Here is a 9,787-nt window from a genome sequence, read left to right on the forward strand (position 1 = left end):
AGACAAAACAATATGGGATAAATAACAAATTCAGCACCCAACAATTTATGCTGCCAAAGGTTCCTTCATTTCAGCCTTGCCTGATAGTAGATCCTCCTCTTACCCAATGACTTTTATTACTGAAAATGTAATTTTGCATTGTACAGCCTCCACAAATTTTGATATGGAAAGCTTTAAATGTTGTTCTAAGTGTTTAAACAATGTTTTTTGTCTTTCCTTTTTCTTTTCATGTTATTTTAGTTTAGAACTAGAAAACATCTTGGAAGAAATAAAAAGGAAGAGACCATGAAATATTCAGCAACCTTTCACTCCATGAGCTTCTCAAACCCTCACTTGTTCACCCATCCCTAAGATGGAAAACACTTCTTGAAAAACATATTCAGCTACCAGCAATTATGTTATTAATAGGAATATGAACCAATTACATAGAAAATCCAATGAATCCCATTATAGCAAATCTTATTGCTGTTGCCATGGCAATCTTCTGAAATTCTTTTCTATCAGGTTCGGAGCATCTTTTAACCAGCTGAACTGAGTCCTTTACAAGCTGCCAACTTGGCTCAACAAACTGCATTCCATGATCCATGATTGCCTGTACCAGTTAAGATGCCCAAATCATGTTCTTTCATTTGAGGAGACAATCAAATATTTTTGAACAGGGTTGTGTCCATAATGGTAATTTATAATAATTATTTCAGTGGCAATTGGGTCAAAATATTAATGTGGATAGATGGGAGATTGGGAAAACATGGCAGAGAATATTGCAATAATCTAGGTGTAAGACCATACATACATATATCATTGTAGCAATTAAAGTAGTAAAAAGAAGACTTTGAAAGTAGGAGATATTTGAAAATAGTAACTTATACATGAGTTTTCAAGTATGGGAATAGTTAAAATTCAAAATCAATGACACTTATGTGGTGAGAATAATGAAAATATCCTTGATTAAAAGTAAAGTAAAAAAAGAGAACCCAGAAACAAATCCCTATATTTACAGTCAACCTGTTTTAGACAAAATTGACAAAAATATACATTGTGGAAACATACATCTCTTCAATAAATAGTATTGTAAAAACAGGATATCCATATGCAGATGAATAAAATTAAACCCCCATTCTTGCCATATGAAAATTAAATCAAAATAGATTAAAGACTTACATCTAAGGGTGGAAACTATAAAACTACTAGAAGAATACATTGGGGAAATGCTTCAGGACATTTGTCTCAGCAAAGACGTCTTGAGTAAGACTTCAAGAGCACAGGCACTCAAAGAAAAAATGGACAAATGAGATCCTATCAAGCTTACAAGCTTTTGCATAACACAGGAAATGATTAACAGAATGAAGGACAATCTACAGAATGGAAGGAAATATTTTTAAACTATTCAAATGGCAAGGAGTTGGCCAACAGGTATATGAAAACATGCTTAACATAACCTATCATGAGAGAAAAATAAATCAAATGGCTTTTGTTTGGACGAACGGAGGCAAGATGGCACAGTTCCGGCTTCTTCACCGTCAGCTTTCCCGAGCCCGGAAAAGACACAGGTGGACTGCGCAGGCGCAACCAGACCTCTGATGGAGAAAAACCGGAACCCGCCTAGCCACGCCTACCGCCCGGCCCCGACCCGCCTATGTCCAGCCCACTGCCCTCCCACTCCCAGGCCCAGGACATAAAAGCCGCTCCCGGTGGGCGCCCCCGGTGTGCACTTCCGCAGCCCTCACTCCTGTCGGGACTGTAGGAACTCTGCCCGAGAGCTCCACTGAGCTCCACCGGGTGACTCCCCTGGCCTCCCCTGTCGGAGACCAACGGACCTCACCCCTCCCCCACACCTTCTTTCCTGAAGCTGGGGGACCAAAAATAAATGTGCAGTTTTGTTCCTAGCCTTGCCTACTCGCTGGTCATTTAATACTCGCCCTGGTTTCCTAGAAAGCAAATCGGTTTCCTGGAAAGCAAATCGGTTTCCCGGAAAGCAAATCAGCTTTTATCCAAAAGTTAGAAAATAAAAAAAGCTAACACGGATGTGAAGAAAAATGAATCTTTGTACACTGTTGGTAGGAATGTAAATTACTAAAACCACTATCGAAAACAATATGGAAGTTCCCCTAAAAATTATAAATAGAACTACTTTATGATCCAGAAATCCCACTGCTGAATATAAATTCAATGAAAATAAATCTCTATATTAAAGAGATATCTGCATTCTCATTTTTATTGCAGCACTATTCACAATAGTCAAATTATTGAATGAAACTAAGTGCCCAACAACAGATAAAAAGATAATGTCATATATATCCATAATAGAATATTATTCAACCATAAAAATAATAAAATTCTGTCATTTGTAGCAACATTGATGGAATTTGAGGTCAATACGTTAAATAAAATAAGCCAGACAGAAGGACAAATATCGTATGTTCTTACCATATATGGGAGTTAAGAAAAGTGATCTAGGGAGGCCAAGGTGGGCGGATCAGGAGGTCTGCAGATAGAGACCATCCTAGCTAACACGATGAAACCCTGTCTCCACTAAAAATACCAAAAAAGAAAAAAGAAAAGAAAAGAAAAAAAAAGTTAGCCGGGCGTGGTGTCCCAGCTACTTGGGAGGCAGGGGAATGACGTGAACCCAGGAGGCGGAGTTGCAGTGAGCCACTGCACTCCAGTCTGGGCGACAGAGGGAGACTCCGTCCCCCCCCCCAAAAAAAAAAAAGAAAAGAAAAAGCGATCTAATGAAAGTAAAGAGTAGATTGATGGTTATCAAAGACTGAGAAAGGTATTGGGAAGGGTGGGTCAAGAGGAGCTGGTTAATACGCACAAAAATACAGTTACTAGAAATTAGCTCCAGTGTTCAGTAGCACAATAGAGTGACTACATTTAATAACAATTTATTGCATGTATATTTCAAGATAACTAGAGAGTAGATATGAAATGCTTCTAACACAAAGAAATGGGAAGTGTTTGAGGTGATAGACATCTCAATACTCAGATTTAATCATTGCACATTGTGCGCTTGTATCAAAATATCACATGTACCCCATAAATATGTACAGGGAAACGGGAGTTTATTTAAGAAATATTATGTTTTGAATTCTTGTTAGAATAGCGGTGTAAAATGGTACAATATTCTAGACTGTCACTATGAGAACACTGGGCTTGATTAATCTTGGGTATGGCAAATAAAATTATACTTATGTTTTTTCTATTAGAACCCCTAATTTGTCTCTGCTCTTCTTAATGAAGCCATATTTCTGGTGGTAACCTAGTCTTATAGACAAGAATGACACACCTTTCTTATGAAGTTTTCACTACTGTGACACTGTTTTCAGGAACGTTAATTGTCAAAGGTGGCATCGAAACTTCACAGCTCTTCACTTAGCCTCTGAAATCTTTCAACGTATTTTCAGTATGTGTTCCAGAGTATATATCTTTTTGTCTTAAGAAACTAATTCTACGTAGTTCAACTTTATTCCATTAGAGATATTACATTATAAGCTCCAGCTAATTCAGTGAATTAGTAGTATATTCATGTTTAGTGAATCAATATAATTGCTCATCTAATCATAGTTTTTTTCTGTGCAATTTTAATGCATTTTACAGATGAATAGAAAACTGTACTTCTAATATTAATTAATGACCATTTGTTCTTTTTAAGTGTTATTGCAAAAAATGTTTTTAATAATCATTGTCTGCTTTTCTGTAATACAGGTGTTACAATCTAATATCAACATATACCTTTACATTTATTTGCAGGGATCACAATCTGATATCAACATATACCTTTACATTTATTTGCTTCTATTTTCATAGAATTTTATGTGAATTATAGGCATTAAATCTTAAAGCTTTAAAACTCCCTAAGAAGGTAAAACTAATATGATGTTATAATTGAAGAGCAAGCATATATACAACCTTGAGCTAATCTAATTTTCCAATTTATTTAAAAAGATTTAAAGCAATTAGACTCATGTTAATAAGTAAGCTTATCTTTAGAACTCCCCTGATAATACAGTATGGTGCATATCTGCATGTGGTATCTAGAAGCTTTTAGCAATCTCAGGATCACAAGTCCTTATTTTTTTTCCAGTGGCTATATTTGTTTGAATAGACAGATGTAACAGGGGTGAGCATATACATGATATGTAGGAAGTTTAACTTTTTATAGATGGTACTATAATGGTTAAACTGTCCAAATCGATAAACGTTCATATTTTTCAGATTATGGACTACTTAGACCAGGTAAAATGCATATGCCAAATGATTTAACCTGGGGATGAAGATGTTTTCCCATGAAGGGGAGAGGATAAACATAAGAACTTCATGTTCCTGGTTAAAATACTTAATATAGCTCTCTCTTTCAATGTCACACCCTCTTTTTGACTTTTGTTGTAGATTTAACTGTGAAGTTGGGGAGAAAACACACATTGAACTCTGTGTTGACAGGAGAATATGCAATAATCCTCCTTGGGTTAGATTTTGAGAGACCCTGGATTTAAAAAGAAAACATTTTTATGAGTAATAGTCTTGATGTTGGAAATCCATAAGGATAACTAGGTCATAATGATGAATAAACTCATAGTAAAGTTAGCACAAAATGAAACTTTATCAATTTATATTTTTGAGATAGAAAAATAGTTTGCATAAATTAAGGCACAGGTTTAGAAATATTTTATAATATTTTTCAACTGCATGTAATTTTTTTACAAATATTAAACTAAATGAACTAAGAGACAATTAAATATACATCTATTTGTAAGAACACTTCCTACTTTTGAAATACTTTATTTGTGGAAGTAACTTTAAGGGACAAATATGAAGAATGCCATGGAAGCAACCTTATGATAAGTCATCTGTTTTTCTGTAATCTGCCTTATTGTTTATCTTGTTAAGAAACTTGTTGAGCAATTCTGCTGCATCTACCAGCACCTGACAGGAGTATCATCAGTCATTGCAGAGGTTGTGGCCTACAAACTCTTTTACGGGATTCAGGAGGGATACGGATTTAAATTTTAAACTGGTTTCTGTCAGTGTGACAAATGAACACCAGAAAATTGTAGGACAATTGTAGAATGTCGAAATGCATGCCAAGGTAATGGGCCAATCTTCAAGTGGAATCAACAAAAATAGCCTTAAAATAGCTCCAGTTTATGCCGTTATTTTCATTCTATGTCCAAGGCATAAGAACAGCATATTATTTTTTTTAACACTGCATTATATTAAGAGGTTGAATAATTCATTCCTGAGTAATTTAATCCATAGAATAATAATTTTAACAAAACTGTTAATAGAGCATTGATTGTTAGCAAAATTTTTTGAAAAGTCCAAATAAGATATTAAGACAAGATACGTAAAACATTTTCTCTTGGGTTATTTTTTTCTGAGTTTATTTTGTTGGCAGCCTGATTGCTGCTTTATTCCTTTATTGGTTTTTATAACACTGATAAGAGTGGTATTCCAAAGTGTGCATTCCTGTCCTGATTTTTCAAATATGTTTCAGCTAGAAAGAGCTAGAAAAGATTATTGCATTTTGATGAAGTGCATTTTAATAGATCTGGGGACTCTTAACAAAATTAATTGAAGCAGTCACTGATATGATATGAAATAGAGCACAGTGCAGCCTGCCTCAGGCTTTAGATTCTATACTCAGAAGTCAGAACTGGAAAAGTGCCTTTTTTCAGAGGCACTTTTTTTATTGCAGCACTATTCACAATAGTCAAATTATTGAATGAAACTAAGTGCCCAACAACAGATAAAAAGATAATGTCATATATATCCATAATAGAATATTATTCAGCCATAAAAATAATAAAATTCTGTCATTTGTAGCAACATTGATGGAATTTGAGGTCAATATGTTAAATAAAATAAGCCAGACAAAAGGACAAATATCGTATGTTCTTACCATATATGGGAGTTAAGAAAAGTGATCTAGGGAGGCCAAGGTCTAAAATCCAATGTAGAAAGCACCTAAAATCAAATTACCATTGAAATTTCTAGGAAGCTGCCATGTTGAAGACTTTTATGTTTTTCTCATACACTTTATATAAGTCACCCAAGTTTCCCTTATCCTTGAAAGGCATGGCCCTTTAGTTCTGTCTTGTAACAGCTGAGGTAGTTACATTTGCAGGTTCTATGTGGTATCAAAAACCATAAAAAAAAAAAGTCCTTAAATTTTAGTCCTTAAAATTCAAACTTTTTCAATTCCCATAAGTTTTTTTATTGTACCGTGTAAAACAGCTTTAGCTGCATAGTTGTTCTCTTGTAATGAGATCAACATAAATGGTTCAATATTGGTATTTTAAGACAAGTCACTTTAAGATAGTTGAATTCATATTGTACAGAATTTTAATAAAATACTCATTGTTTAAAATTTCCAAATTAAATACTTGTCAGAGTTATTACAACACAAAGGTGAAGAAATCTTAAAAGCTAATAAGTTTTCCTAAGTATGGTTTAAACATTAATATGTTAAAGGTATACTCAATACTTACCTCCACTGGAATCTTAAGTGTTTCACAAAAACATATTCTAATTGTTTAAGAAAAAGAGTAAGTTACTTTGCTCTAAAAATGTTGCAGTTAAGTATTTTATGAATGTATTCTTTTAGTAAATTTATATCATTTTTAAATCTCAAAATTAATAATTTATAATTTCATAACATGACTCTGGTATCTGCTTTATTTCACAGATAATAAGGAAAGAAATATATTGCATTGGGGAGAAATATGCATATTCTTTTATTAACACCTTTTAATCATTAAGGTAATAAAGACAGTAAGTAAAACCAAGTGTTCAGATAATAATAGCACAGTTTAATACTTTTCATATGTACTCTATGAAAATTTATTCCTTATTTAAATTTATTCTGAATTAGAAATTATAGTTGGCATGATTTACAAATTTATTTAAGCATTTAAATGCTATTAAATGTGATTTTGTTACTATACAGTACAGTGTAATACTAAAGGATTGTTAAATGATTTATTATCATTACGCTGATTTCATTAATATTCTATAATATGTCAAAATGGAAACTACTCAACAATGAAGTAGACCTGGTAAACTGATTTTAGCAGCCTAGTACATCTCCAGCCAGTTCAAATCTGATTGATAGTCAACCTGATATTTTGGAGTCTGAGGAAATAAATTGATCCCCTTCAAAACCATCATGGCACCTACAGAATTATGTTATATTACAAGACTGCATTGATAAAATAGCATAGAATTTGCAAAATATAACATTTTTCAATGTTATGGGGAAACACTGCTAAGAATAAAATTTTTAAAAAATACACACATTATAAAAATCTGTATTGGCAGAACTATGCACTGATACACTGAACTAAATACCTTTAAAAAATGTTTTTTTCTTCCCTTAGATTATGCCAGCTTATGTAAATGTGAAATATACACATGAAAGTACAAAAGAAACATGTTTGGGCAATGTTAAAGAAACTGGAATACAAAAATAAAAATAAAATGATATAACACAACATTATATAATATTCACCAGAAATATAGGCTCAAGTAAAACAACTAATGAAGGTAATAAAGTGAAACATAATATTGCATTTTATTCTTCTTTCAAGATATTGGAGTTCTGAGAAGAATTATAGCACCTAACACATGAACTGGTTTAGCAAATATTCATTATAATGAAATATAATGATGGTAGTTGCTATAACTAAAGAGGAGTTACTCTTCTTTTTAAATTCTATGATGATGGTAATTTTGGGAGAGTCAGCTTTATCGTCAAAATTACTCTTGGTAATCAAATAACTACGCAAAATTATTTTTTGGAAATTCTTAGTCTAAAATCCAATGTAGAAACCACCTAAAATCAAATTACCATTGAAATTTCTAGGAAGCTGCCATGTTGAAGACTTATATGTTTTTCTCATACACTTTATATAAGTCACCCAAGTTTCCCTTATCCTTGAAAGGCATGGCCCTTTAGTTCTGTCTTGCAACAGCTGAGGTAGTTACATTTGCAGGTTCTATGTGGTATCAAAAACCATAAAAAAAAAAGTCCTTAAATTTTAGAATCACATTCAGCATTACAAGGGAAATATCCAATTCTGTGTGCAAAGGTTCTGGTCCAGAGGAAATAAACCAACACAACATCAAGCTCACACTTGGGTAAAAACTCAGTGATTACTCTGGAGAAATGCCCTGGTTATTTGCTATTTTCTATCTTTCAAGGTGTTCCACCTGCCTCTTTTCTAAGTACTTATATATAAAGAAAAGACTATTAAACACAGTTAAATTCATTGCACATGTGATGTAATTTCAAAAATAACATTCACAGAGAAGGAGCAAGATAGTGGGATAGAAAGGTCCACCAATCATCTCCCCCAGCAAGGACACCAATTTAACAACTATCTACACACAAAAAGAACATCTTCATAAGAATAAAAAATTAGCTGAGCCCTCCTAGTGCCTGGTTTTAACTTCTTTCTATGAAAGAGGCACTGAAGAGGTAGAAAAAACTGTCTTGAAGGTGGATGCCACCCCTTTCCCACCCTTGGACAGCGGCAACCTGGTGCTGAGTGTCTCTGGCACTGGAGGAGGGAGAATACAGCAATTGTGAGTTGTTGAACTCAGTATTAGAGCATAAAGGAAAACTAGACCAAACTAAACTGGGGCCCACACACTAAGGCAGCATATAAACTAGCCCTATCCAGAGCAGAATCATAGATCCCAGCAGTCAGAACTTGAGTTCCCACAGACCTTGCCACCAAGGGCTAAAGTTCTCTGGGTCTCAAAGTAAATTTGAAAGGCAGTCTGAGTCATAAAGACCGCAATTCTTAGGTGAGTCCTAGGCCTGAAATGGGCTTAGAGGCAGTGGACTTGGGGCCATGGGACCAACTGAGACACCAGCTGGGGTAACTAAGAGAGTACTGACATCAACCCTTCCTTAACCTCGAACTGCACAGCTTCTGGTTCCAAAAAATATCCCTTCTTTCCACTTGATGAGAGCAGAGGAAAGAAAGTGTGAAGGACTTTGTCCTGCATCTTGGATACAGCTCAGCTACAGAAGGCTAAGGCACTGGATGGAATTGTGAGACTCCCATTCTAGGACCCAACTCCTGGACAACATTTCTAGACACACCCTGGGGTAAAAGGAAACCTGGTACCTTGAAAGGGAAGACCCATTCCTGACAGCACTCATCATCTGCTAACTGAAAAACCCTTGGGCCCCCCAAAACCAGTAGCTATACCCAGGCACTGTGCTGAGAGTCTTTGGTAAGCCTCTGAGACTTATTGGCTTCAGGTAAGACTCAGCACATTCCCAAATGTGGTGTCTATGGGATGAAAATCCCTTTGCTTGACAAAAGCAAAGGAAAAAGTAAAGGGGACTTTGTCTTGCACCTTAGGTACAAGCTCAGCCACAGGGAAGTAGATAACTAAGCGGGCTCTTGGGGTCCCCAATTTCAGGTCATGACTCATGGATGGCATTTGTGGCTGTGCCCTGGACCAGAGGGGAGTTCACTGACATAAAAGGTGAGTCCCAAGCTAGACAGCATTCATAAGCTGAATTAAGAGCCCTTGGTCCTTAAGGAAGCATTGGCAGTAGTCTGGCAATACTCCCTGTGGCCTGTGGTGGTGGATATGGGGTGAGGCTACTCTGCCTTTGGGGGAAGGAAAGAGTGAGAAGGACTGTGTCTTGTGATGTGCGTGTCAGCTCAGCTGCAGTACAATAGAACACTAGGTAGATTTCTAAGGCTTTTGACTACAGTCCTTGACTCCCAGATGGCACCTCTGCACCCAAACAAGGCCTGGGGGC

The 9,787-nt window shown here is 35.4% G+C and overlaps 1 pseudogene; it reads right to left on the reverse strand.

The window, feature by feature from the left end:
- Positions 1-379: 379 nt before the first annotated feature.
- Positions 380-586, reverse strand: LOC111545750 (annotated as a pseudogene).
- Positions 587-9,787: the final 9,201 nt, after the last annotated feature.

This window comes from Piliocolobus tephrosceles, chromosome 11, assembly GCF_002776525.5.
Source record: "Piliocolobus tephrosceles isolate RC106 chromosome 11, ASM277652v3, whole genome shotgun sequence".
NCBI lineage: Eukaryota > Metazoa > Chordata > Mammalia > Primates > Cercopithecidae > Piliocolobus > Piliocolobus tephrosceles.